We start from the raw sequence: 26,085 nt of genomic DNA, 5'->3' as shown, positions 1-26,085 counted from the left end.
GTATGTGGACACCCTTTCAAATGAGTGGATTCGGCTATTTCAGCCACACCCGTTGCTGACAGGTGTATAAACTCAAGCAACACAGCCATGCCATCTCCATAGGAAAACATTGGCAGTAGAATGGCCCGCTCGTTAGAGCTCAGTGACTTTCAACGTGGCACCGTCATAGGATGCAGTTCATAAAACGTCTGCCCTGCTAGAGCTGCCCCGGTCAACTGTAAGTGCTGTTACTGTGAAGTGGAAACGTCTAGGAGCAACAACGGCTCGTGGTAGGCCACACAAGCTCACAGAACGGGACCGCTGAGTGCTGAAAGCGTATCATGTAAAAGTCTTCTGTCCTCGATTGCAACACTCACCACAGAGTTCCAAACTGCCCCTGGAAGCAAAGTCAACAGAATAACTGTTCGTCGGGAGCTTCATGAAATTGGTTTCCATGGCCAAGCAGCCACACACAAGCCTAAGAGCACCATGCGCAATGCCAAGCGTCGGCTGGAGTGGTGTAAAGCTCGCCGCCATTTGACTCTGGAGCAGTGGAAACACATTCTCTGGAGTGATGAATCACGCTTCACCATCTGGCAGTCCGGACGGACGAATCTGGATTTTACAGATGCCAAGGGAAACTCTAGCTACCCTTAGTTCCAGTGAAGGGAAACAGTTTGGAGAAGGGCCTGTTTCAGCATGACAATGCCCCCGTGCACAAAGTGAGGTCCATACAGAAATGGTTTGCCAAGATCGGTGTGGAAGAACTTGACTGGCCTGCACAAAGCCCTGACCTCAACCCCATTGTACACCTTTGGGATGAATTGGAACGCCGACTGCGACATCAGTGCCAAACCTCACTAATGCTCTTGTGGCTGAGTGAGGCAAGTCCCCGAAGGCAATGGTTCCAACATCTACTGGAAAGCCTTCCCAGAAGAGTGGAGGCTGTTATAGCACCAAAGGGGGGACCAACTCCATATTAATGCCCATGATTTTGGAATGAGATGTTCGACGAGCAGAAGTCCACATACTTTCGGTCATGCAGTGTACCTGTGATAGGATTAGGGTCCCAGTGTGATTTAGTTTGAACCCAGCGTTTTCCTGTGTCTCACAGAACACAGAGGCATGCCAGAGAGAAAGGGTTATTGTATGGAGTGGAGCCGAGACAACAGGGGAAAATAGAGGGCGAGAGAAAAGGAGAGGGAGAGGTAAACGGAAAGACCGGGAAATGGATAGATAGAGCGAGAGAGTGGGGGAGGACAGCAAAGGGAAGGATGAGAAAAGGACATAAGTGACCAATGGAGAGAAGGGAAGAAGGAGATATGGAAACTGTATTATACTGCTCATTCTCACACACTCCCGCCTCTCTTTCACACACACACACACACACACACTCAATGTCATAAACCGACAAGACTCTAGAGCTCATCTCCCTGCAATGGCATTCACAACTCATAACCACACATCAATGTAAGATGGTTGTTGAGAGAGCTAGTGTACGGGAGGGGAAGGGACATAGAAAAAGAGGGAGAGAAAGAGGGACGCAGATAAAAAGGAAGAGCTACTCTTCGTTTAGACACAGATGTGATTGGACGTGGCCCCCAAAGTACGACTCCTCTGCCCCTAAAACCAGGTCACACCGCACACCTCTGATCCCTACTGTGCCATCGCTCAAGAACAGCATGGCCCTTAGTGCGTGTGAGCGAGAGAGAGCGAGCGAGCGAGGATTAAGTGGATGAGTGAGCACAAAAGGGAATCAATGGCAATGCATGTAATGTGAATGTGTATGCAAAGGAGTATGTGAGTGTGTGTGAGTGTGTGTCAGCTCCTTTGTTTAGGTTAACATTGAGTATTCATTTCATATATCTGGTGTTTCTGAGCCACGGATTCTGCCGATTGACTGACAGGTTAACACCTTTTGGCTTGGCTAGCTAGCTTTTGTTGGAAAAATACATCTGGACACAGTACCATGGTCTCACCCGGGCTGCCAATTTCACATCATTTGAGGAGTCGCCTGAAGCGTGAGAGTAACGAGAGACAGTGGAATTACAGCAGTGCTGAGGCAGAGGGCTCGTAGTGAGGACGACTGGCTACTATTCTGAACTTTGCGTGGCGAGCTTTCTGGCCTCCAGAGCTGCTGAGGCATCAGCCGAGTGGTGCTACACAGACTGGAAGAGGCTATAAGTGGCTATAAGACTCTCCCTCTACAAAATCATCAGCAGACTCCATCACCGTCCTCTGTCCAGCTCCCTCCGCTCAAGCCATGAACTAACCCTCTACATCTTCGGAGGATGCAGCTATCAAAGACTTGGCCTCTATTGGTTGGCCCGTCATAATATACTGTATTTCTCGTTAGTTTTTTTACTTTTGAAGCGCTTTGAGATTCTACGAAAAGCGCTATGGCAATATAATACATGATTAGTGTGTGTGTGTGTGTGTGTGTGTGTGTGTGTGTGTGTGTGTGTGTATCTCCCTTTCTAAATCACGGGGACACGACTCGCACACGCTCACAATAAAAAGACACACTCAATGTGTCACTGGCTGCACAGATCCAATAACATAGAATGGAACGCCGTCCACCGGGCATCGTCTCTGTCACTGGCTGCACTATCCACTAATCTCTATACGGAGCAGGTTACCTGACAGTGAGATCAGCGATTTAACTTGACACATCCACATCATTTAGAGAACGGTAGGCAAGCGCAGTGGCTGTGAACGGTCAGTTAACACGACAGGGGAAGTGTTTTAAATGTACCGTAAGTCAGTATTGTAGGCGTTGTATGTACACAGTGTACAAAACATTAGGAACACCTGCTCTTCCCACGAGAGACTGGCCAGGTGAATCCAGCTGCAAGCTCTGATCCCATTATCGATGTCACTTGTTAAACCCACTCAGTGTAGATTAACCTGTTGAGGACAGAGGGCGCTGTTTTCACTTTGGGGGAAAATCGTGCCCAATTTAAACGGCCTCGTACTCAATTCTTGCTCGTACAATATGCATATTATTATTACTATTGGATAGAAAACACTCTCTAGTTTCTAAAACCGTTTGAATTATATCTGTGAGTAAAACAGAACTCAAGTTGGAGCAAACTTCCTGACAGGAAGTGGAAAATCTGAAATCGATGCTCTGTTCTAGGGCCTGCCTATAAATGGGCTTCATATATATCAGTATACATGCACTTCATACGTCTTCCACTAGATGTCGACAGGCAGTGAGAGAAGAAATGGAGTGTATAACTTGATCTGGGGTCGAATAAAAGCTCTCGGCATGACGTGTCACCAGTTTCCTGTTTTCTGGAGAGCGCGTGAAGGGACCTGGTTTTGCCTTCTGAAATGCTGCCGTTATAGACGACTAATATCTCCGGATTTGATTTTATTTGATACATGTGACAATATCATCGTAAATTATGTTTTTTCAATATAGTTTTATTAGATTATTGAAATTTATTCGGGACGTTAGGCGTGTTGCGTTGTGTGCCTTTGTTCAGGAAGGAGAGCTTCGCGCTACTTTGCTAGCTTTCCGTGCTAATTGACTGGAGAAGAGGACATTCTAAATCCAAACAACGATTGTTCCCGACAAAGGACCCCTTGTACAACATTCTGATGAAAGATCATCAAAAGTAGGACCCATTTTATGATGCTATTTCATATATCTGTCGAACATGTGAAATAGTCGTTTGCGCCCAGATTTTGGGTACTCTCTCGCTATACCTAAGCTGGATGTCGTAATGAACTTATTTTTAGAATTCTAACACGGCGATTGCATTAAGAACTAGTGTATCTATCATTTCCTATACAACATGTATTTTTTAGTAACGTTTATGTATAGTTATTTGGTCAGAATAGTTGAGTGCCATAAAAATATCCGCACATTCTGGGAAAAAGATGCTACGTTAGCACAATGTATAACCACTGATTTCAGCTCTAAATATGCACATTTTCGAACAAAACATAAGTGTATGTATAACCTGATGTTATAGGACTGTCATCTGATGAAGCTTATCAAGGTTAGTCAAAAATTATATATCTTTTGCTGGTTTATTCGCTATCGCTAATGTGCCTATTGCTATCGCTAACGTGCCTTGATGAATGAATGCGGTAGTGTGGTAGGCTATTGTAGTAAGCTAATATAATGCTATATTGTGTTTTCGCTGTAAAACACTTTAAAAAAAATCGGAAATATTGGCTGGATTCACAAGATGTTTGTCTTTAATTTGCTATACACCATTGATTTTTCAAAAATGTTTTATGATGAGTATTTAGGTATTTGACGTTGGTGTCTGTAATTACTCTGGCTGCTTCGGTCCTATTTGTGACGGTAGCTGTGATGGTAGCTGCAATGTAAAACTGATTTATACCTCAAATATGCACATTTTTCGAACAAAACATAGATTTATTGTATAACATGTTATAAGACTGTCATCTGATGAAGTTGTTTCTTGGTTGGTTCTTGGTTAGTTAGGTTGGCTTTGTGCATGCTACCTGTGCTGTGAAAAATGTCTGTCCTTTTTTGTATTTGGTGGTGAGCTAACATAAATATATGTGGTGTTTTCGCTGTAAAACATTTTACAAATCGGACATGTTGACTGGATTCACAAGATGTGTATCTTTCATTTGCTGTATTGGACTTGTTAATGTGTGAAAGTTAAATATTTCTAAAAAATCTCTTTTGAATTTCACGCTCTGCCTTTTCAGTGGAATGTGGGAGGAGTTCCGCTAGCGGAACGCAGGAGCCAGACAGGTTAAAGAAGGTTCGAGAAGGATTTTTAAGCCTTGTGACAATTGAGACATGGATTGTGTACGTGTGCCCTTCAGAGGGTGAATGGGCAAGACAAAATATGCATTTAAACGGTGTACGATAGTAGGTGCCAGGCGCAGCAGGTTTGAGTGCCTCAAGAACTGCAACTCTGCTGGGTTTTTCACGCGCAACAGTTTCCCGTGTGTATCAAGAATGGTCCGCCACCCAAAGGACATCCAGCCAAAGGCAGGCCAGTGGTCAAAAAACAGGTCATTGATGAAAGAGGACAAAGGAGGCTGACACGAATTGTGCAGATCAACAGACGGGCTACGGTTAGTCAACTGACAGTCCAGTACAACATTTGTGCCAAAAGACCCATAAAAGAATGCACAGCTCCTCGTACCTTACCGGAATAGGGGTATGACAGACGACAACAACCTTACAGAGTTTCATTTCTTTCAGCAAAATACAAGAAACTGCGTTTGCAGTTGGCTACGGAACGGAAAGACTGGACACCGGAGAATTGGGAAAACATTGCCTGGCCTGACGAATCCCGGTTCCTTCTGTTTCACGCTGACGGGAAGACTAGGGTATGGAGAAATGCCGCGTGTCAACATTGCAGGCTGGCTGGCGGTGGTGGTGTGTTCTCGTGGCACACATTGGGCCCCGTGATAAAAGTGAAGCAACGTCTGAACATCATTGCCAATCAGGTGCACCCCTCCATGGCAACAGTGTACCCATTTGCGAATAGATTTTCTTCAGCAGGACAATGCCCCATGCCACAAGGCTAGGATTGTCCAGGAATGGTTCCACGAACATGACAGTAAATTCAGCTTACTACAGTGGGCTGCCCAGTAACCAGATCTCAAATCAATTGAGCATCTGTGGGATGAGATGGAATGAGCAATGCAGAGTAGAGATCCACTAGCAGCCAACTTGACACAACTGTGGGAAGCGTTGGAGTCGACGGGGGCCAGCGTCCCTGTGGAACGCTTTCGACACCTTGTAGAGTCCACGCTCCCGAGGCTGTTCTGAGAGCAGAAGGGAGTGCAAACTCTCTATTAGGAAGGTGTGTCTAATGTTTTGTACACTCCATGTAGATGATCGGACTGAGGACATACGCACCGCCCACATGTGGCAACATCCAATCGGTGTGAATGACAGAGGATGAATAGCAACAGTCAAACATACTGCAGCAGTGGGTTTTCAATTGAATTCAATTCAATCCGATTAATAATAACTCAGTCAAGGGGCAATAATATATATATTTTTTTTTTAACTGTCGGAGCACAATATCATGCATGTACTACGCAGGCAAAATGCACATGTGTGTATTTGCCTTTAAATCATACAGGTCTCAAGATGATTCCAGAACGTATCGTTTTGACGTAGTAAAAAGCAGTAGATTGTGAGGTTTTGATCATCCTCACAGTGCAAACAGTGAACAAGAGGACAACCAATGAAAAGCTTCATTTCGTGTGATTGACACCACAGGGCATCTTCCTCTTCTGCTTACTATGAAAGTGCCAAGCTGCTAATAAGGATAATTAACAGTGGACGGTATGCCGGAACAATCCCTAAAAAATACATGTTACCAGCCAAGACTGAACCTACTCAAGGAATATTAAACCGGAATTACAACTGTGGACAAAAGATAGGGAAGAAGTTCATGTTGTGAATATGCCGTACATAGGAAACGGAGGGAAAATGTCTTGCAGGGTTACTCACTATTGCAGTGTGCGCCCATTGAAGACCACCCAAAATGGGTGAATATCGCCTGAAGGGATAATAAAGTTTTACTGTTTTGAATTGTATTATAAGACAGTATAATATGGCTGTCTTTGAGCAACAAAATGGCTGACTAAGGGTTAAAAGCAAAACCTTCCAATGTCCCAAAAAGAAGAAAGGGAGCTAGAGAACAGGCAAATAAAACAACAGCGGAACAGTGGCTGTGCAGACAGAACAGTCTCTGACCTAATTAGGCAGAGAGACGGAAAGAAAGAAAGGAGACAAGAGAGTGAGGAGAGACGGAGAGGAGAGACGGAGAGGAGAGACGGAGAGGAGACAGAAGAGAAAGGAGAGAGAAAGAAGAGAGAGAGAGAAAGAAGAGAGAGAGAGAAAGAAGAGAAAGGAGAGAGAAAGAAGAGAAAGTAGAGAGAGAGAAAGAAGAGAAAGGAGAGAGAGAGAAAGAAGAGAGAAAGAAAGAAGAGAGAGAAGATATGGAAAGAAAGAGAGAGAAGCAAGGAGAGAGAGAGAAAAAAAAGAGAAAGGAGAGAGAGAGAAAGAAGAGAGAAAGAAGAGAGAGAAGATATGGAAAGAAAGAGAGAGAAGCAAGGAGAGAGAGAGAAAAAAGAGAAGAGAGAGAGAGAGAAAAAAGAGAAGAGAGAGAGAGAAAGAAGAGAGAGAGAGAAAGAAGAGAAAGGAGAGAGAAAGAAGAGAAAGTAGAGATGGAAAGAAAGAGAGAGAAGAGATGGAAAGAAAGAGAGAGAAGCAAGGAGAGAGAGAGAGAGAGAGAGAGAGAGAAGAGAGAGAGATAAAGAAGAGAAAGGAGAGAGAGAGAAAGAAGAGAAAGGAGAGAGAGAGAAAGAAGAGAAAGGAGAGAGAGAGAAAGAAGAGAAAGGAGAGAGAGAGAAAGAAGAGAGAAAGAAGAGAGAGAAGATATGGAAAGAAAGAGAGAGAAGCAAGGAGAGAGAGAGAGAAAAAAGAGAAAGGAGAGAGAGAGAAAGAAGAGAAAGGAGAGAGAGAGAAAGAAGAGAAAGGAGAGAGAGAGAAAGAAGAGAAAGGAGAGAGAGAGAGAGAAGAGAGAGAGAAAGAAGAGAAAGTAGAGATGGAAAGAAAGAGAGAGAAGAGATGGAAAGAAAGAGAGAGAAGCAAGGAGAGAGAGAGAGAGAGAGAGAAGAAAGAAGAGAGATGAGCGAGAGAGAAGAGAAATGAGCGAGAGAGAAGAAGAGAGAGAAGAAGAGAGAGAAGAGAGATGAGCGAGAGAGAAGAAGAGAGAGAAGAGAGATGAGCGAGAGAGAAAAGAGAAGAGAGAAGAGCGAGAGAGAAGAGAGATGAGCGAGAGAGGAGAGAGAAGAGAGAAGCGGCAAGGAGCAGCACAATGAAATGAAGCATTTGGGCACATTATATAACAAGGGAATGCGGGATGGAGGAGAGGGACAAAAAAGCCATCCTTCACTTCAAAGCCTGTTACACAATTTGTTTGTGAAGGGGGCGGAGTGGGGGGGGGGCAGAGAGGTTGGGGGCGAGAGATAACTGGGCTTCAGATGTAATTATTGGTTCTGAATAGAGACACACTGTGTGTGTGTGTGTATGTGTGTGCGCAATCTTCCATCATTTGACTTTGTGTGAGTAAACTGTGTGTATGTGACTGCACAGATCAATCACATCAGATCTTTTCACACCAGATCTTTTTCAGAGCTGGTCTGAAAAGACCAGTTAGTGAAAAATAAATGATCAGAATCGGGCTGCCTGTCTAAACGCAGCCTGTGTGTCTGACGCCTGTATGGGATAACCCGAGTACGTACACGCCTGTGTGTGTCCACACATCTTTCTCCTGAAATCTCTCCCCTCCAGCCTGAGCGGAGCCAGAAAGAAACCAGAACATTGTGTGCAGACATCTCTTTTGGAGTGTCACCCCGGCTCACACACAGATAATCCTGTTACATGGTCTGTCTACTCTGCTCCTCTCCACCATATCTTTAGGACCCTGTCAAGTCACACCAAGCCGACCCAAACTGAGCCAAGCTAGCAGAGCTGCCGAGACCTCGTTCGCCCAGGGATATAATAGGAGTTGCGGCCCCGTTTCATTTCAGAATTGAGCTAAATTCCGTTTCAGCACTGGGCTGCGATTTCATTTCAGGTATTGAAATGCCACCCATTTGGAAATGCCATGTCTAATTGAGTTGAGAGGACCTGGAATTGAACAGAGAGCCCAACTCACTTTGCTATGACACAAGTGTCTCACACACACAGAGAGAGAGGAGAGAGAAGAGAGAAGAGAGGAGAGACAGAGATAAAGAGAAAGCAAGGGCGAGAAAGAGAGAGAAGACCCTTCTGCCTCTTCTGTCTGACATTGAAGGAGGGCGATGGCAAAAGGCAAATCCCGCCTTTCTCCCCATCCTTCCCCCCTGTCCCTCCATCCTCCCTGCCATCCCCTCCACCCCCAGCTCTCGATATTGCATTTGGGAAATGGTATCCATTATGTGAAGAGAGGGAGGGACGAGAGGCGCGGAGAGGAGCGGGGAAGTGAGACGGAGAAAGGGAGGGAAAAGGAGAGAAAGGGAAGAGGGGAGGGAGACGAGGAGCAGGGAAGTGAGACGGAGAAAGGGAGGGAAAAGGAGAGAAAGGGAAGAGGGGAGGAAGACGATGACAGATAGAAAGGATGAAGTTTAAATCAGAGCAGTGGCCCGTGGCGCTTTTCAGGAGTGGAGGCGCGGGGGGGGGGGAGAACGGGGTGAGGAGGGTTATTGGATCATTCGTCAACCAACCGCCGCATCATGTGACCACGGTCTCCGCGACAACCCCGGGATTCCCACACAACAATCAGTCTTGGATAGACATACGAGATTAGAGGGGGAGGGAGGGAGATGAGGGAGAGGGGAGGGTGAAGAAAACCCCATCCTAAACCATCCCACTCGTGGTTGTCACCTCGAGGGACGGCTGGAGAAGAAAGGACCTTCCCCCTTTTTGAACACAGGCGGGAAAATATCTCTCTAATTCACACAGCATCATACGTGGCTTGATGGTGAATGTGTGCATAGAAGGACCAGACAAATATACTGGAGCTCACTACAAAAATCGTTTTTGACGTGGTATGTGTGCATGTGCGCGTGGAAATGTGTGTGTGACCGAACCAGACACATAAAAAGGCCCACCTGAAGACAACCCAGCAAAGCCACGTGGCGCAGTGAGCGAACGACAACACACTGTGGCATTCTAACTCGAGGTTAAACCGTCTTGGCTTACACAGAAAATACCTCAAACACGCTGTAAACACAGGGTAAGGGTGGTGCGATAAGCCCTGCAGAGAGAGAACTGGTGTGTGTGTGCGACGTGGGTGTGTGTGTGTGTGTGTCATGGTCGGGTTAAAGCTAAGAGTACAGAGAAAACCCAAAACAGAAGCTGGAAGTGTGGCGCAGGCTGTGTGTGTGTGTGTGTGTTCTGACTGAGGGAGAAGTGGAGCGACTCTGCCTTGGAGGGCTTACACTGTCATTAGAGCCGTCTTATTGAAGCAGAACCCCTTCAACATCCTACAGTAATGTAATGGCCACAGCTTCGCGCTCAAGCTGTCTGTCTGTCTGTCTGTACCGAATGCACGTGCGTGCGTGGGTGTAAACAAACAAGTGGTACTACACTGTGCCCCGTGTCATTGTTCTGGGCATTGCGTTACCATGCATACAGGCACATCCCTCCATATGTCAGTGTATATGGACGCTAATGCAACGGAAACACTTTCAAAATGAACACGCTGCGCTGATGTAAATGTCATCTGTATGTAGGCAGTAAAAAGAAGGCTATACGCACGTGAAAGGAAAACTCAGACTGAGTGCATGCCAATTAGAACAAACCATAATAGACTGTCCTTGAAGAGTACCATTAGCGCCCTGTAACATTAGCATCATGTACCCATAGCACCCTGTACCATGAAAATGCACTCCATACATAATAGTTAGGACAAGGAGTTTTCTGGGAAAGATCTGATCTGTACACTTCGTAGAAAGACAGGTGAAGAGAGAGAGAGAAGAGTGGAGGGAAAGGGTTAGAGAGAGAGAGAAGAGTGGAGGGAAAGGGTTAGAGAGAGAGAGAAGAGTGGAGGGAAAGGGTTAGAGAGAGAGAGAAGAGTGGAGGGAAAGGGTTAGAGAGAGAGAGAAGAGTGGAGGGAAAGGGTTAGGATTAGAGAGAGAAGAGTGGAGGGAAAGGGTTAGAGAGAGAGAAGAGTGGAGGGAAAGGGTTAGGATTAGAGAGAGAAGGGTGGAGGGAAAGGGTTAGAGAGAGAGAGAAGAGTGGAGGGAAAGGGTTAGAGAGAGAGAGAAGAGTGGAGGGAAAGGGTTAGAGAGAGAGAGAAGAGTGGAGGGTTAGGGTTAGAGAGAGAGAGAAGAGTGGAGGGTTAGGGTTAGAGAGAGAGAGAAGAGTGGAGGGAAAGGGTTAGGATTAGAGAGAGAAGAGTGGAGGGAAAGGGTTAGGATTAGAGAGAGAAGAGTGGAGGGAAAGGGTTAGGATTAGAGAGAGAAGAGTGGAGGGAAAGGGTTAGGATTAGAGAGAGAAGAGTGGAGGGAAAGGGTTAGGATTAGAGAGAGAAGAGTGGAGGGAAAGGGTTAGGATTAGAGAGAGAAGAGTGGAGGGAAAGGGTTAGAGAGAGAGAGAAGAGTGGAGGGAAAGGGTTAGAGAGAGAGAGAGAGAGAGAAGAGTGGAGGGAAAGAGTTAGAGAGAGAGAGAGAGAGAAGAGTGGAGGGAAAGGGTTAGAGAGAGAGAGAGAGAGAGAAGAGTGGAGGGAAAGGGTTAGAGAGAGAGAGAGAGAGAGAGAAGAGTGGAGGGAAAGGGTTAGAGAGAGAGAGAGAGAGAGAAGAGTGGAGGGAAAGGGTTAGAGAGAGAGAGAGAGAGAAGAGTGGAGGGAAAGGGTTAGAGAGAGAGAGAAGAGTGGAGGGAAAGGGTTAGAGAGAGAGAGAAGAGTGGAGGGAAAGGGTTAGAGAGAGAGAGAGAAGAGTGGAGGGAAAGGGTTAGGATTAGAGAGAGAAGAGTGGAGGGAAAGGGTTAGGATTAGAGAGAGAAGAGTGGAGGGAAAGGGTTAGAGAGAGAGAGAAGAGTGGAGGGAAAGGGTTAGGATTAGAGAGAGAAGAGTGGAGGGAAAGGGTTAGGATTAGAGAGAGAAGAGTGGAGGGAAAGGGTTAGAGAGAGAGAGAAGAGTGGAGGGAAAGGGTTAGAGAGAGAGAGAAGAGTGGAGGGAAAGGGTTAGAGAGAGAGAGAAGAGTGGAGGGAAAGGGTTAGAGAGAGAGAGAAGAGTGGAGGGAAAGGGTTAGAGAGAGAGAGAAGAGTGGAGGGAAAGGGTTAGAGAGAGAGAGAGAGAGAGAAGAGTGGAGGGAAAGGGTTAGGATTAGAGAGAGAAGAGTGGAGGGAAAGGGTTAGGATTAGAGAGAGAAGAGTGGAGGGAAAGGGTTAGAGAGAGAGAGAAGAGTGGAGGGAAAGGGTTAGAGAGAGAGAGAAGAGTGGAGGGAAAGGGTTAGAGAGAGAGAGAGAGAGAAGAGTGGAGGGAAAGAGTTAGAGAGAGAGAGAGAGAGAAGAGTGGAGGGAAAGGGTTAGAGAGAGAGAGAGAGAGAGAGAAGAGTGGAGGGAAAGGGTTAGAGAGAGAGAGAGAGAGAGAGAAGAGTGGAGGGAAAGGGTTAGAGAGAGAGAGAGAGAGAGAGAAGAGTGGAGGGAAAGGGTTAGAGAGAGAGAGAGAGAGAGAGAAGAGTGGAGGGAAAGGGTTAGAGAGAGAGAGAGAGAGAGAGAAGAGTGGAGGGAAAGGGTTAGAGAGAGAGAGAGAGAGAGAGAAGAGTGGAGGGAAAGGGTTAGAGAGAGAGAGAGAGAGAGAGAAGAGTGGAGGGAAAGGGTTAGAGAGAGAGAGAAGAGTGGAGGGAAAGGGTTAGAGAGAGAGAGAAGAGTGGAGGGAAAGGGTTAGAGAGAGAGAGAAGAGTGGAGGGAAAGGGTTAGAGAGAGAGAGAAGAGTGGAGGGAAAGGGTTAGAGAGAGAGAGAAGAGTGGAGGGAAAGGGTTAGAGAGAGAGAGAAGAGTGGAGGGAAAGGGTTAGAGAGAGAGAGAAGAGTGGAGGGAAAGGGTTAGAGAGAGAGAGAAGAGTGGAGGGAAAGGGTTAGAGAGAGAGAGAAGAGTGGAGGGAAAGGGTTAGGATTAGAGAGAGAAGAGTGGAGGGAAAGGGTTAGGATTAGAGAGAGAAGAGTGGAGGGAAAGGGTTAGGATTAGAGAGAGAAGAGTGGAGGGAAAGGGTTAGAGAGAGAGAGAAGAGTGGAGGGAAAGGGTTAGAGAGAGAGAGAAGAGTGGAGGGAAAGGGTTAGAGAGAGAGAGAAGAGTGGAGGGAAAGGGTTAGAGAGAGAGAGAAGAGTGGAGGGAAAGGGTTAGAGAGAGAGAGAAGAGTGGAGGGAAAGGGTTAGAGAGAGAGAGAAGAGTGGAGGGAAAGGGTTAGAGAGAGAGAGAAGAGTGGAGGGAAAGGGTTAGGATTAGAGAGAGAAGAGTGGAGGGAAAGGGTTAGGATTAGAGAGAGAAGAGTGGAGGGAAAGGGTTAGGATTAGAGAGAGAAGAGTGGAGGGAAAGGGTTAGAGAGAGAGAGAAGAGTGGAGGGAAAGGGTTAGAGAGAGAGAGAAGAGTGGAGGGAAAGGGTTAGAGAGAGAGAGAAGAGTGGAGGGAAAGGGTTAGAGAGAGAGAGAAGAGTGGAGGGAAAGGGTTAGAGAGAGAGAGAAGAGTGGAGGGAAAGGGTTAGAGAGAGAGAGAGAGAGAGAAGAGTGGAGGGAAAGGGTTAGAGAGAGAGAGAGAGAGAGAAGAGTGGAGGGAAAGGGTTAGAGAGAGAGAGAGAGAGAGAAGAGTGGAGGGAAAGGGTTAGAGAGAGAGAGAGAGAGAGAAGAGTGGAGGGAAAGGGTTAGAGAGAGAGAGAGAGAGAGAGAAGAGTGGAGGGAAAGGGTTAGAGAGAGAGAGAGAGAGAGAGAAGAGTGGAGGGAAAGGGTTAGAGAGAGAGAGAGAGAGAGAAGAGTGGAGGGAAAGGGTTAGAGAGAGAGAGAGAGAGAGAAGAGTGGAGGGAAAGGGTTAGAGAGAGAGAGAGAAGAGTGGAGGGAAAGGGTTAGAGAGAGAGAGAAGAGTGGAGGGAAAGGGTTAGAGAGAGAGAGAAGAGTGGAGGGAAAGGGTTAGAGAGAGAGAGAAGAGTGGAGGGAAAGGGTTAGAGAGAGAGAGAAGAGTGGAGGGAAAGGGTTAGAGAGAGAGAGAAGAGTGGAGGGAAAGGGTTAGAGAGAGAGAGAAGAGTGGAGGGAAAGGGTTAGAGAGAGAGAGAAGAGTGGAGGGAAAGGGTTAGAGAGAGAGAGAAGAGTGGAGGGAAAGGGTTAGAGAGAGAGAGAAGAGTGGAGGGAAAGGGTTAGAGAGAGAGAGAAGAGTGGAGGGAAAGGGTTAGAGAGAGAGAAGAGTGGAGGGAAAGGGTTAGGATTAGAGAGAGAAGGGTGGAGGGAAAGGGTTAGAGAGAGAGAGAAGAGTGGAGGGAAAGGGTTAGAGAGAGAGAGAAAAGTGGAGGGTTAGGGTTAGAGAGAGAGAAGAGTGGAGGGAAAGAGAGAGAAGGGTGGAGGGTTAGGGCTAGAGAGAGAAGAGTGGAGGGAAAGGGTTAGGATTAGAGAGAGAAGAGTGGAGGGAAAGGGTTAGGATTAGAGAGAGAAGAGTGGAGGGAAAGGGTTAGAGAGAGAGAGAAGAGTGGAGGGAAAGGGTTAGAGAGAGAGAGAAGAGTGGAGGGAAAGGGTTAGAGAGAGAGAGAGAGAGAGAAGAGTGGAGGGAAAGGGTTAGAGAGAGAGAGAGAGAGAGAAGAGTGGAGGGAAAGGGTTAGAGAGAGAGAGAGAAGAGTGGAGGGAAAGGGTTAGAGAGAGAGAGAAGAGTGGAGGGAAAGGGTTAGAGAGAGAGAGAAGAGTGGAGGGAAAGGGTTAGAGAGAGAGAGAAGAGTGGAGGGAAAGGGTTAGAGAGAGAGAGAAGAGTGGAGGGAAAGGGTTAGAGAGAGAGAGAAGAGTGGAGGGAAAGGGTTAGAGAGAGAGAGAAGAGTGGAGGGAAAGGGTTAGAGAGAGAGAGAAGAGTGGAGGGAAAGGGTTAGAGAGAGAGAGAAGAGTGGAGGGAAAGGGTTAGAGAGAGAGAGAAGAGTGGAGGGAAAGGGTTAGAGAGAGAGAGAAGAGTGGAGGGAAAGGGTTAGAGAGAGAGAGAAGAGTGGAGGGAAAGGGTTAGGATTAGAGAGAGAAGAGTGGAGGGAAAGGGTTAGAGAGAGAGAGAGAAGAGTGGAGGGAAAGGGTTAGAGAGAGAGAGAGAAGAGTGGAGGGAAAGGGTTAGAGAGAGAGAGAGAGAGAAGAGTGGAGGGAAAGGGTTAGAGAGAGAGAGAGAGAGAAGAGTGGAGGGAAAGGGTTAGAGAGAGAGAGAGAGAGAGAAGAGTGGAGGGAAAGGGTTAGAGAGAGAGAGAGAGAGAGAAGAGTGGAGGGAAAGGGTTAGAGAGAGAGAGAGAGAGAGAAGAGTGGAGGGAAAGGGTTAGAGAGAGAGAGAGAGAGAGAAGAGTGGAGGGAAAGGGTTAGAGAGAGAGAGAGAGAGAAGAGTGGAGGGAAAGGGTTAGAGAGAGAGAGAGAGAGAGAAGAGTGGAGGGAAAGGGTTAGAGAGAGAGAGAGAGAGAGAAGAGTGGAGGGAAAGGGTTAGAGAGAGAGAGAGAGAAGAGTGGAGGGAAAGGGTTAGAGAGAGAGAGAGAGAAGAGTGGAGGGAAAGGGTTAGAGAGAGAGAGAGAGAGAGAAGAGTGGAGGGAAAGGGTTAGAGAGAGAGAGAGAGAGAAGAGTGGAGGGAAAGGGTTAGAGAGAGAGAGAGAAGAGTGGAGGGAAAGGGTTAGAGAGAGAGAGAAGAGTGGAGGGAAAGGGTTAGAGAGAGAGAGAAGAGTGGAGGGAAAGGGTTAGAGAGAGAGAGAAGAGTGGAGGGAAAGGGTTAGAGAGAGAGAGAAGAGTGGAGGGAAAGGGTTAGAGAGAGAGAGAAGAGTGGAGGGAAAGGGTTAGAGAGAGAGAGAAGAGTGGAGGGAAAGGGTTAGAGAGAGAGAGAAGAGTGGAGGGAAAGGGTTAGAGAGAGAGAGAAGAGTGGAGGGAAAGGGTTAGGATTAGAGAGAGAAGGGTGGAGGGAAAGGGTTAGAGAGAGAGAGAAGAGTGGAGGGAAAGGGTTAGAGAGAGAGAGAAAAGTGGAGGGTTAGGGTTAGAGAGAGAGAAGAGTGGAGGGAAAGAGAGAGAAGGGTGGAGGGAAAGGGTTAGAGAGAGAGAGAAGGGTGGAGGGTTAGGGCTAGAGAGAGAAGAGTGGAGGGAAAGGGTTAGGATTAGAGAGAGAAGAGTGGAGGGAAAGGGTTAGGATTAGAGAGAGAAGAGTGGAGGGAAAGGGTTAGAGAGAGAGAGAAGAGTGGAGGGAAAGGGTTAGAGAGAGAGAGAAGAGTGGAGGGAAAGGGTTAGAGAGAGAGAGAAGAGTGGAGGGAAAGGGTTAGAGAGAGAGAGAGAGAGAGAAGAGTGGAGGGAAAGGGTTAGAGAGAGAGAGAGAGAGAGAAGAGTGGAGGGAAAGGGTTAGAGAGAGAGAGAAGAGTGGAGGGAAAGGGTTAGAGAGAGAGAGAAGAGTGGAGGGAAAGGGTTAGAGAGAGAGAGAAGAGTGGAGGGAAAGGGTTAGAGAGAGAGAGAAGAGTGGAGGGAAAGGGTTAGAGAGAGAGAGAAGAGTGGAGGGAAAGGGTTAGAGAGAGAGAGAAGAGTGGAGGGAAAGGGTTAGAGAGAGAGAGAAGAGTGGAGGGAAAGGGTTAGAGAGAGAGAGAAGAGTGGAGGGAAAGGGTTAGAGAGAGAGAGAAGAGTGGAGGGAAAGGGTTAGAGAGAGAGAGAAGAGTGGAGGGAAAGGGTTAGAGAGAGAGAGAAGAGTGGAGGGAAAGGGTTAGAGAGAGAGAGAAGAGTGGAGGGAAAGGGTTAGAGAGAGAGAGAGGAGGGAAAGGGTTAGAGAGAGAGAGAGTGGAGGGAAAGGGTTAGAGAGAGAGAGAAGAGTGGAGGGAAAGGGTTAGAGAGAGAGAGAAGAGTGGAGGGAAAGGGTTAGAGAGAGAGAGAAGAGTGGAGGGAAAGGGTTAGAGAGAGAGAGAAGAGTGGAGGGAAAGGGTTAGAGAGAGAGAGAAGAGTGGAGGGAAAGGGTTAGAGAGAGAGAGAAGAGTGGAGGGAAAGGGTTAGAGAGAGAGAGAAGAGTGGAGGGAAAGGGTTAGAGAGAGAGAGAAGAGTGGAGGGAAAGGGTTAGAGAGAGAGAGAAGAGTGGAGGGAAAGGGTTAGAGAGAGAGAGAAGAGTGGAGGGAAAGGGTTAGAGAGAGAGAGAAGAGTGGAGGGAAAGGGTTAGAGAGAGAGAGAAGAGTGGAGGGAAAGGGTTAGAGAGAGAGAGAAGAGTGGAGGGAAAGGGTTAGAGAGAGAGAGTAGAGTGGAGGGAAAGGGTTAGAGAGAGAGAGTAGAGTGGAGGGAAAGGGTTAGAGAGAGAGAGAAGAGTGGAGGGAAAGGGTTAGAGAGAGAGAGAAGAGTGGAGGGAAAGGGTTAGAGAGAGAGAGAAGAGTGGAGGGAAAGGGTTAGAGAGAGAGAGAAGAGTGGAGGGAAAGGGTTAGAGAGAGAGAGAAGAGTGGAGGGAAAGGGTTAGAGAGAGAGAGAAGAGTGGAGGGAAAGGGTTAGAGAGAGAGAGAAGAGTGGAGGGAAAGGGTTAGAGAGAGAGAGAAGAGTGGAGGGAAAGGGTTAGAGAGAGAGAGAAGAGTGGAGGGAAAGGGTTAGAGAGAGAGAGAAGAGTGGAGGGAAAGGGTTAGAGAGAGAGAGAAGAGTGGAGGGAAAGGGTTAGAGAGAGAGAGAAGAGTGGAGGGAAAGGGTTAGAGAGAGAGAGAAGAGTGGAGGGAAAGGGTTAGAGAGAGAGAGAAGAGTGGAGGGAAAGGGTTAGAGAGAGAGAGAAGAGTGGAGGGAAAGGGTTAGAGAGAGAGAGAGAAGAGTGGAGGGAAAGGGTTAGAGAGAGAGAGAGAAGAGTGGAGGGAAAGGGTTAGAGAGAGAGAGAGAAGAGTGGAGGGAAAGGGTTAGAGAGAGAGAGAGAAGAGTGGAGGGAAAGGGTTAGAGAGAGAGAGAGAAGAGTGGAGGGAAAGGGTTAGAGAGAGAGAGAGAAGAGTGGAGGGAAAGGGTTAGAGAGAGAGAGAGAAGAGTGGAGGGAAAGGGTTAGAGAGAGAGAGAGAAGAGTGGAGGGAAAGGGTTAGAGAGAGAGAGAGAAGAGTGGAGGGAAAGGGTTAGAGAGAGAGAGAGAAGAGTGGAGGGAAAGGGTTAGAGAGAGAGAGATGAGGAAGGTTAGAGAGAGAGAGAAGAGTGGAGGAAAGGGTTAGAGAGAGAGAGAAGAGTGGAGGGAAAGGGTTAGAGAGAGAGAGAAGAGTGGAGGGAAAGAGAGAGAAGAGTGGAGGGAAAGGGTTAGAGAGAGAGAGAAGAGTGGAGGGTTAGGGTTAGAGAGAGAGAGAAGAGTGGAGGGAAAGAGAGAGAAGAGTGGAGGGAAAGGGTTAGAGAGAAAGAGAAGAGTGGAGGGAAAGGGTTAGAGAGAGAGAGAGAATAGTGGAGAGAAAGGGTTAGAGAGAGAGAGAGAAGAGTGGAGGGAAAGGGTTAGAGAGAGAAGAGTGGAGGGTTAGGGTTAGAGAGAGAGAGAGAAGAGTGGAGGGTTAGGGTTAGAGAGAGAGAGAAGAGTGGAGGGAAAGAGAGAGAAGAGTGGAGGGAAAGGGTTAGGATTAGAGAGAGAAGAGTGGAGGGAAAGGGTTAGAGAGAGAGAGAGAAGAGTGGAGGGAAAGGGTTAGAGAGAGAGAAGAGTGGAGAGAAAGGGTTAGAGAGAGAGAAGAGTGGAGAGAAAGGGTTGGGGATAGAGAGAGAGAGAGAAGAGTGGAGGGAAAGGGTTGGGGTTAGAGAGAGAGAAGAGTGGAGGGAAAGGGTTGGGGTTAGAGAGAGAGAATAGTGGAGGGAAAGGGGTAGAGATAAGAGTGGAGGGAAAGGGTTGGGGATAGAGAGAGAGAGAAGAGTGGAGGGAAAGGGTTGGGGATAGAGAGAGAGAAGAGTGGAGAGAAAGGGTTGGGGATAGAGAGAGAGAAGAGTGGAGGGAAAGGGTTGTGGATAGAGAGCGAGAGAAGAGTGGAGGGAAAGTGTTGGGGTTAGAGAGAGAGAGAAGAGTGGAGGGAAAGGGTTGGGGTTAGAGAGAGAGAGAAGAGTGGAGGGAAAGGGTTGGGGTTACAGAGAGAGAGAAGTGTGGAGGGAAAGGGTTAGAGAGAGAAGAGTGGAGGGAAAGGGTTGGGGTTAGAGAGAGAGAGAAGAGTGGAGGGAAAGAGTTGGGGTTAGAGAGAGAGAAGAATGGAGGGAAAGGGTTGGGGATAGAGAGAGAGAGAAGAGTGGAGGGAAAGGGTTGGGGATAGAGAGAGAGAGAAGAGTGGAGGGAAAGGGTTGGGGTTAGAGAGAGAGAGAAGAGTGGAGGGAAAGGGTTGGGGTTAGAGAGAGAGAGAAGAGTGGAGGGAAAGGGTTGGGGTTAGAGAGAGAGAGAAGAGTGGAGGGAAAGGGTTGGGGTTAGAGAGAGAGAGAGAAAATTGGAGGGAAAGGGTTGGGGTTAGAGATAGAGAGAAAAGTGGAGGGAAGGGGTTGGGGTTACAGAGAGAGAGAAGTGTGGACGGAAAGGGTTAGAGAGAGAAGAGTGGAGGGAAAGGGTTGGGGTTAGAGAGAGAGAGAAGAGTGGAGGGAAAGAGTTGGGGTTAGAGAGAGAGAAGAGTGCAGGGAAAGGGTTAGAAATAGAGATATACAGTGGGGCAAAAAAGTATTTAGTCAGCCACCAATTGTGCAAGTTCTCCCACTTAAAAAGATGAGAGAGGCCTGTAATTTTCATCATAGGTACACTTCAACTATGAAAGACAAAACGAGAAAAACATTTTTGTAATGAATTTATTTGCAAATTATGGTGGAAAATAAGTATTTGAAGCATTTGAAGCAACTTCATCAAATGACGCCTGGTTTGTTCTAAGTTAACTGTAAAACACTAGTGTAATCTTAAGACTGTGTTTCAGCTAGCTAGATAGACAATCTTAGGCTTACACTAGCTCAAGTTACCTAGCTGTGTTTCAGCTAGCTAGATAGACACTCGTAGGCTTACACTAGCTCAAGTTACCTAGCTGTGTTTCAGCTAGCTAGATAGACAATCTTAGGCTTACACTAGCTCAAGTTACCTAGCTGTGTTTCAGCTAGCTAGATAGACACTCGTAGGCTGACACTAGCTCAAGTTACCTAGCTGTGTAGCCTATATTATAATATGAATGTCACTGTGCGATAACGTTACTGTCCTTTTGTATTCGAATGGGAGGGGTAAAACGGTCATTCTAGATATGCTAACGTTACTTGATCATGAAGCATGGCATTAGCTAGCTAGCTAGCAAGAGTCGGCTGTGTATCGTCAGCTCACTGAACGTGTACGGACAAGACAATAAACCCTTTGTCTGCACATTCTTGTGAATTGTTGCAGTATTCAAGAGTGCAAAGACGTTTCAGAAGAAAAGTCACCCGGACGGTTTAACAGCTTGTCAAATTGGAGCTGAGGACCACGACCGGCGCGTTGCCAGCCACAACGAACGGTAAGGCGAGGATGTAGTAGTATGAATTGAAAAGTAGATCTCTTTCGTCCCTCCGCTCCTCAGACTCCCCCTCCTCTCGTAGCGGGGGAATAGGGCCTGAAGTCTAACAAGCAGTGTGTGGTCGTCAGTGTGAGAGAGCTCTTTTTGAGCTGGGCAACATCAAAAGCTGGGCACGAGTCCCAGTGTGTGTGTGTGTAGCGATAAACAAAAGACCGGGACAGTCTTTCCGGTTGCAAAGGCAGCGAGATGAGGGATAGGGCTGAGCTCACCTTTATACACGACGACGACGGGGGGGGGGGGGGGGGGGAGGCATGAGAATGGCTGAGCTAGCTGTCACTGGCAGTAGCTGTAGAAGCCTTGCAGCTCTAGTCAGTCGAGTTGTTCCCGCTAGTGCAAGGTCGGGCCAGTGAAAGACCAATACATGTGAATGAATGTCTGGTTGCCTGTGGGTACACCACACTGTAGGTTGAATGGGTTTGGAAAAACACATTGACGTGCCTTGCTCGAATTTGTCCTTGTGAGTGCAGCGTGACCAGTGTATTTTTTGGTGTGTTCCTGTATCCACGTGACCGTTCCCGAGTCTGGATGTGTCTGTGTGAGTCCATGATTGGGATTGTGTGTGTGTGTGTGTGTGTGTGTGTTCCTGGGAGAGTGGAAATTAGAACAAAGTTGAAATTAGAACGGGCTGGACTACACAGCCCGACCGCCAAGGGATAGAGGGACTCCCTCTTTAACTTTCTCCCTCTTGTTCTCCCACTCTCGTTCCTTTTCCAACTGTCTTTTCCATGCTTTCCTCTCGTTCCCCCTCTTTCTCTTCTCCGCTCTCCTCACACACCCCCCCCCCAGACTCTTTCTGCTTGCCTGCTGATACAGAGCTTCTCCTGTGGCCCGGTGCAGTAGATGTAATCAGGCTGTGATAATGTCATTCACGCCCGAGGCAGACAGGAGAAGACTTTTCTCCCGAGTGTCTCGTCATTCCCTGTTTACACTCCTGGCATTCCCAGGCAACTAAACATATTTTGGCGTGGCGAAACGACATCCAGAGAGGTTATTTGAGGATAAACACACACAAGTACACATGCTTGCACACACACAAGACCTACATAGGAGTTCACTCATGCACACCTTCCACAAACAGAAAGACAAAAAAACGTGTTTTATATGCATGAGAACACACACACCTGTTCACATAGTGTACACACGCACACACCCATTCCCAATGCCACACCCGACTCTGAAAGCGGACTGATTATTTGGCATAGATTAGAGCATATCGTTGGCATTACAGCCAAGCGCCATGGAAGAGGCTTACCTCGCACCGTGGCGAAGCCCTAACCTTGGGGAAACCGCCGTGGCAGGCTGCTATCGGCCTCCAAAGCAACGGTCTGCCATGGAAGTGACACAGGCATCTATAATAAGAAAGAGAGAGAGAGAAGATATTAGCTTGAGAACGCATTGCTCGACTGCTACTGGGCTCCTTCGTCTCAGTGTCCCGTCCCTTGCCGCAATCTCACATGGTCACTTCAGCTTGGGCAGGGATTCTCCCTCTCAGCAGAGAGTTCGAGCCAACCGGGTTCTCATCTTATTGGGACTGACTCCACAAGAGAGTCTCTCTCACTCTCTCATATCATAACTACACGGAACACAAATATGAAATGCAACAATTTCAAAGATTTTACTGAGTTTACAGTTCATATATGGAAATCAGTCAATTGAAATAAATTCATTATGCCCCAATCTATGAATTTGACATGACTGGGAATCCAGACATGCATCTGTTGGTCATAGAAACCTTTTTTAAAAAGGTAGAGGTGACCACCATTTGCCTCATGCAGTGCAACACATCTCCTGTCGCATAGAGTTGATCAGGCTGTTGAATGTGGCCTGTGGACTGTTGTTTCACTCCTCAATGGCTGTGCGAAGTTGCTGGATATTGGCGTGAACTGGAACACGCTGTCGTACACATCAATCCAGAGCATCCCAAACATGCTCTTTGGGTGACATGTCTGGTGAGTATGCAGGCTATGGAAGAACTGGGACATTTTCAGCTTCCAGTAATTGTGTACAGATCCTTCCGACATGGGGCCGTGCGTCATCATGCTGAAACATGAGGTGATGGCGGCGGATGAATGGCACGACAATCGGCCTCAAGATCTCGTCACGGTATCTCTGTGCATTCAGATTGCCATCGATAAAATGCAATTGTGTTCATTGTCCGTAGCTTATGCCTTCCCATACCATTACCCCACCATGGGGCACTCTGTTCACAATGTTGACATCAGCAAACTGCTCGCCCACAAGACACCATACTCTGCCATCTGCCCGGAACAGTTGAGACCGGGATTCATCTGTGAAGGGCACACTTCTCCAGCATGCCAGTGGCCATCGAAGGTGAGCATTTGCCCACTGAAGTTGGTTACGACTCTAAACTGCAGTCAGGTCAAGACCCTGGTAAGGACGACGAGCACGCTGATGAGCTTTCCGGACACTGACAGTTGATGCAGAAATTATTAGGTCTGGCAAACCCACAGTTTCATCAACTGTCCGGCTGGCTGGCATCAGGCGATTCCGCAGGGGATGAAGCCGGATGTGGAGGTCTTGGATTGGCGTAGTTACACGTGGTCTGCGGTTGTGAGGCCGGTTGGACATACTGACAAATTCTCTAAAATGAGGTTGGCGGCGGCTTATGGTAGAGAAATTAACATTCCATTTTTAGCTCTGGTGGACATTCCTGCAGTCAGCACGCCAATTGCATGCGCCCTCAAAACGTGAGACTTCTGCAGGGTTGTGTGACAACTGCACACTTTAGAGTGGCCTGTTATTGTCCCCAGCACAAGGTGCACCTGTGTAATGATCGTTCTGTTTAAATCGGTTTCTTGATATGCCACACGTCAGGTGGATGGATTATCTTGGCAAAGGAGAAATGCTCACTAAAAGGGATGTAAATAAATATGTGCGCAAAATTTGAGATAAATAAGCTTTTTTGTGTGTAAGGAATACTTCTGGGATCTTTTATTTCAGCTCATGAAACCAACACTTTACATGTTGTGTTTATACTTTAGTTCAGTGCACTATATGAGGCAGATACGAGGGTGGCAGAGAAATGTTAAAAAGACAGAAAGAAGGGAGTAGGGGAGAGAATCTCCTTGAATCTCCTTCCCTCTCATCTCACACTAAATGTCCATTGCATCTGAGAGGAGTGTGAGACGAATGGGAGGGAGATAGTGTGTGTGTCCGAGTGCAAATGATGCTGTCCTCCAATACACTTGCTAGCTGCATGCCCTTTCATCATAACCGTTGTGTTACTGTGTGTGTAGGCCTACAGTATGAATATCATATAGGTGTGTGCGTTTTTGTTCCTTGACCGTAATTGACTCCACACTGTGTGTGGTGTTCTCCCCTGCTCCCTGGGCTGTAGTAATGCCATAGGGTTGTTATCGCTATCAAATAAATGCTATGAAAGATTTCGGGTGGACCCCAGACACTAGCACACAAACTACTCCGTCAGGCTGAGATATTGAACCCCCCCACTCTTCGCTCAGACAACTCAACTACACTCACGGACGACTAGCTACCCTCTCAGACACGTCAACGGCAACTTCTTTCGGTCACCTGGGTGTGTTCATAGTGCAGTCGTGCGAAAGAGTGCAATTGGAACGGAGAAAATGTGATTGTGGGACAGAAAGGGAAATATAGATGTGTATTTTTGGTGTTACAAACGTCACCGAAACATTGTGTGTGTGTGTGTGTGTGTGTGTGTGTGTGTGTGTGTGTGTGTGTGTGTGTGTGTGTGTGTGTTTGGCCCTTTCAGGAAATGACAGTATATGAATGTAAAACGTATGTTTAAGTTGTATTATGTTTGTGCACCATAGACTTAGATAGACTACTCATCTTTGTATCTGCCCCATTTATGGCGTCTGTGAGAGCATGGGCAGCACCATTGAGGCCATCTCCATTTTGAAGTACATTTTCTTCATCTACTACTTGTATGAGTTGGTAAACATACTGAAAGGGTCCATACTGCCACCTGGAGTGTGTTGTTTGAACAGGTATAAAGCCAAGGTTGGCGATTTAACTGCCGCCTGGAGTTATGAAATGTTTGCTCGCGAGCAGAATTCATTGGCTGATCCCTCCTGATGACCCGGATGGAATCATGTGATCCTTCCTTAACCCATAGGAAGTCACACACAGTTGACTACTTCAAAATGGTGGACGCCCTCAATGGTAATGTCCATGCAAAAACCCACCACTATCTTCACCACCGCCCTACCTCCATAGTGACCCTGCTCCCCCTCTCCCTTCATCCATCCATTTCCCCCCCTGTCCAATCCACCAAAAAAAGCACATCCCTACTCCTCCCCCCTCCATCCATCCCCCTTTCCAATCCCCCAAACAAGCACGCGGAGGTCATGGGCAATTACCGCGAGTCACTCTGTCACGTGGGCAATGACAGCCACCGACGGCCCGTCCACGACTAATGATGCCGCTGGTCGAGGTCAATGTCCAGCCCGCCGGGCCATAGCTAACAAACAGTACTGCCGGCCCACACGCTTACATTAACATTTGTGTCATTTAGCAGATGCTCTTATCCAGAGCGACTTACAGGAGCAATTAGGGTTAAGTGCCTTGCTCAAGGGCACATCAAAAGAAGTTACCTAGTTGGCTCGGGGATTCAAACCAGCGACCTTTCTGTTACTGGCACAACACCCTTAACCGTTAGGCTACCCGTCGCCCTAGAGCTACGTGGCTAAAAAGTCACATTTTTTAAAAATGATTTATTTATATTTCACCTTTATTTAACCAGGTAGGCCAGTTGAGAACATGTTCTCATTTACAACTGCGACCTGGCCAAGATAAAGCAAAGCAGTGTGACAACACAGAGTTACACACGGGATGAACAAACGTACAGTCAATAACACAAACACACAGAGATTAAACCCAAATACCATTGCAGACATCCGAGGGCTCCTCTTTCTATTTTGGGGATAGTCATGTTGTGGAGTGGCCTGGGACAACAAACGGAGGGATAGCCTCTCGGTCTGGTTTCAGCCCCTCTTATCTTTTCATTTCTCCTCAGCCAGACAATTGGCAAGAAAGTGAGTTAGTCTCTTTAAAGAAACACATTGTTGGCCAGACCAGCCATTTAGCCCCGTTAGCCTCCACCACAACATACAACGGTCAAGCCTGCAGACATAGTGATGCCAAATGTTTTGTCGTAGTCCAGGTAAGCAAATAAACGTGCTCGCAACCGCGCCAAATTCATTTACTGAGAGTTTAGCCTTTCCGTAGCCTTGCTAATATCTTGAAAAGTTACATATTTACAAAGCATAACAATAGCCCACTCAGACATTTGGAAAATCATTTGGAAATCACAAGAGCGATAAACTGTCTTTCTATAGCCATACCTCACCTCCAAGTTTCAGAAACACTACTTGTCTATCGCTGCTCAAGGCTAAATTTAGCATAACAGCTCATTTCGCTAAACAACAGACATGAAAGACATGACCTGTGTCGTGAAATTATTTTTGGGTCGGGGGAAATTCAGTCAAATTGGGCTTGATTAAAGTGTCTGATTGGTATCTAAGTGGTTCTCGCTTTGGCTGCTTTGAAAACGATGGAGGCTTTGAAGTCAGCCACACAGTGGAGCGCATGATGACACATCAAAGGGAGAGGAGGAGGGAGGTGTGTGACACGAGACAAGGCCCCCGATTGTAGTCTGTTAAAAAGTGAAAAAGCAGCCTGTTGTCTAACAGAGCATCTATTTCTCGAGTGTGCAAGGGCCAGTGGACATCTGAAAGGTCTCCGCCTTTGGGAGAAGACATTCTTTATACAAAAGTATGTGGACACCTGCTCGTCGAACATCTCATTTCAAAATCATGGGCATTAATATAGAGTCGGTCCCCCATTTGCTGCTATAACAGCCTCCACTCTTCAGGGAAGGCTTTCCACTAAATGTTGGAACATTGCTGCTGGGACTTGCCACAAGTGCATTAGTGAGGTCGGGG

At 47.3% G+C, this 26,085-nt stretch overlaps 1 protein-coding gene across 2 annotated transcripts in view; it reads right to left on the bottom strand.

Annotated features, from left to right (window-relative positions):
* LOC120034296 (retinoic acid receptor alpha-like) overlaps positions 1-26,085 on the bottom strand; it is a 177,925-nt gene that overhangs the window by 117,482 nt on the left and 34,358 nt on the right. For both annotated transcript variants that reach the window (XM_038980797.1, XM_038980798.1), the window contains one exon: positions 21,393-21,489. The gene's annotated coding sequence lies outside the window, so the exon portion shown is untranslated. The remainder of the gene's footprint in view (positions 1-21,392; positions 21,490-26,085) is intronic.

The sequence above is a fragment of the Salvelinus namaycush genome, chromosome 41, assembly GCF_016432855.1.
Source record: "Salvelinus namaycush isolate Seneca chromosome 41, SaNama_1.0, whole genome shotgun sequence".
Taxonomy (NCBI): domain Eukaryota; kingdom Metazoa; phylum Chordata; class Actinopteri; order Salmoniformes; family Salmonidae; genus Salvelinus; species Salvelinus namaycush.
This window is presented reverse-complemented; position numbering and strand designations above follow the sequence as displayed.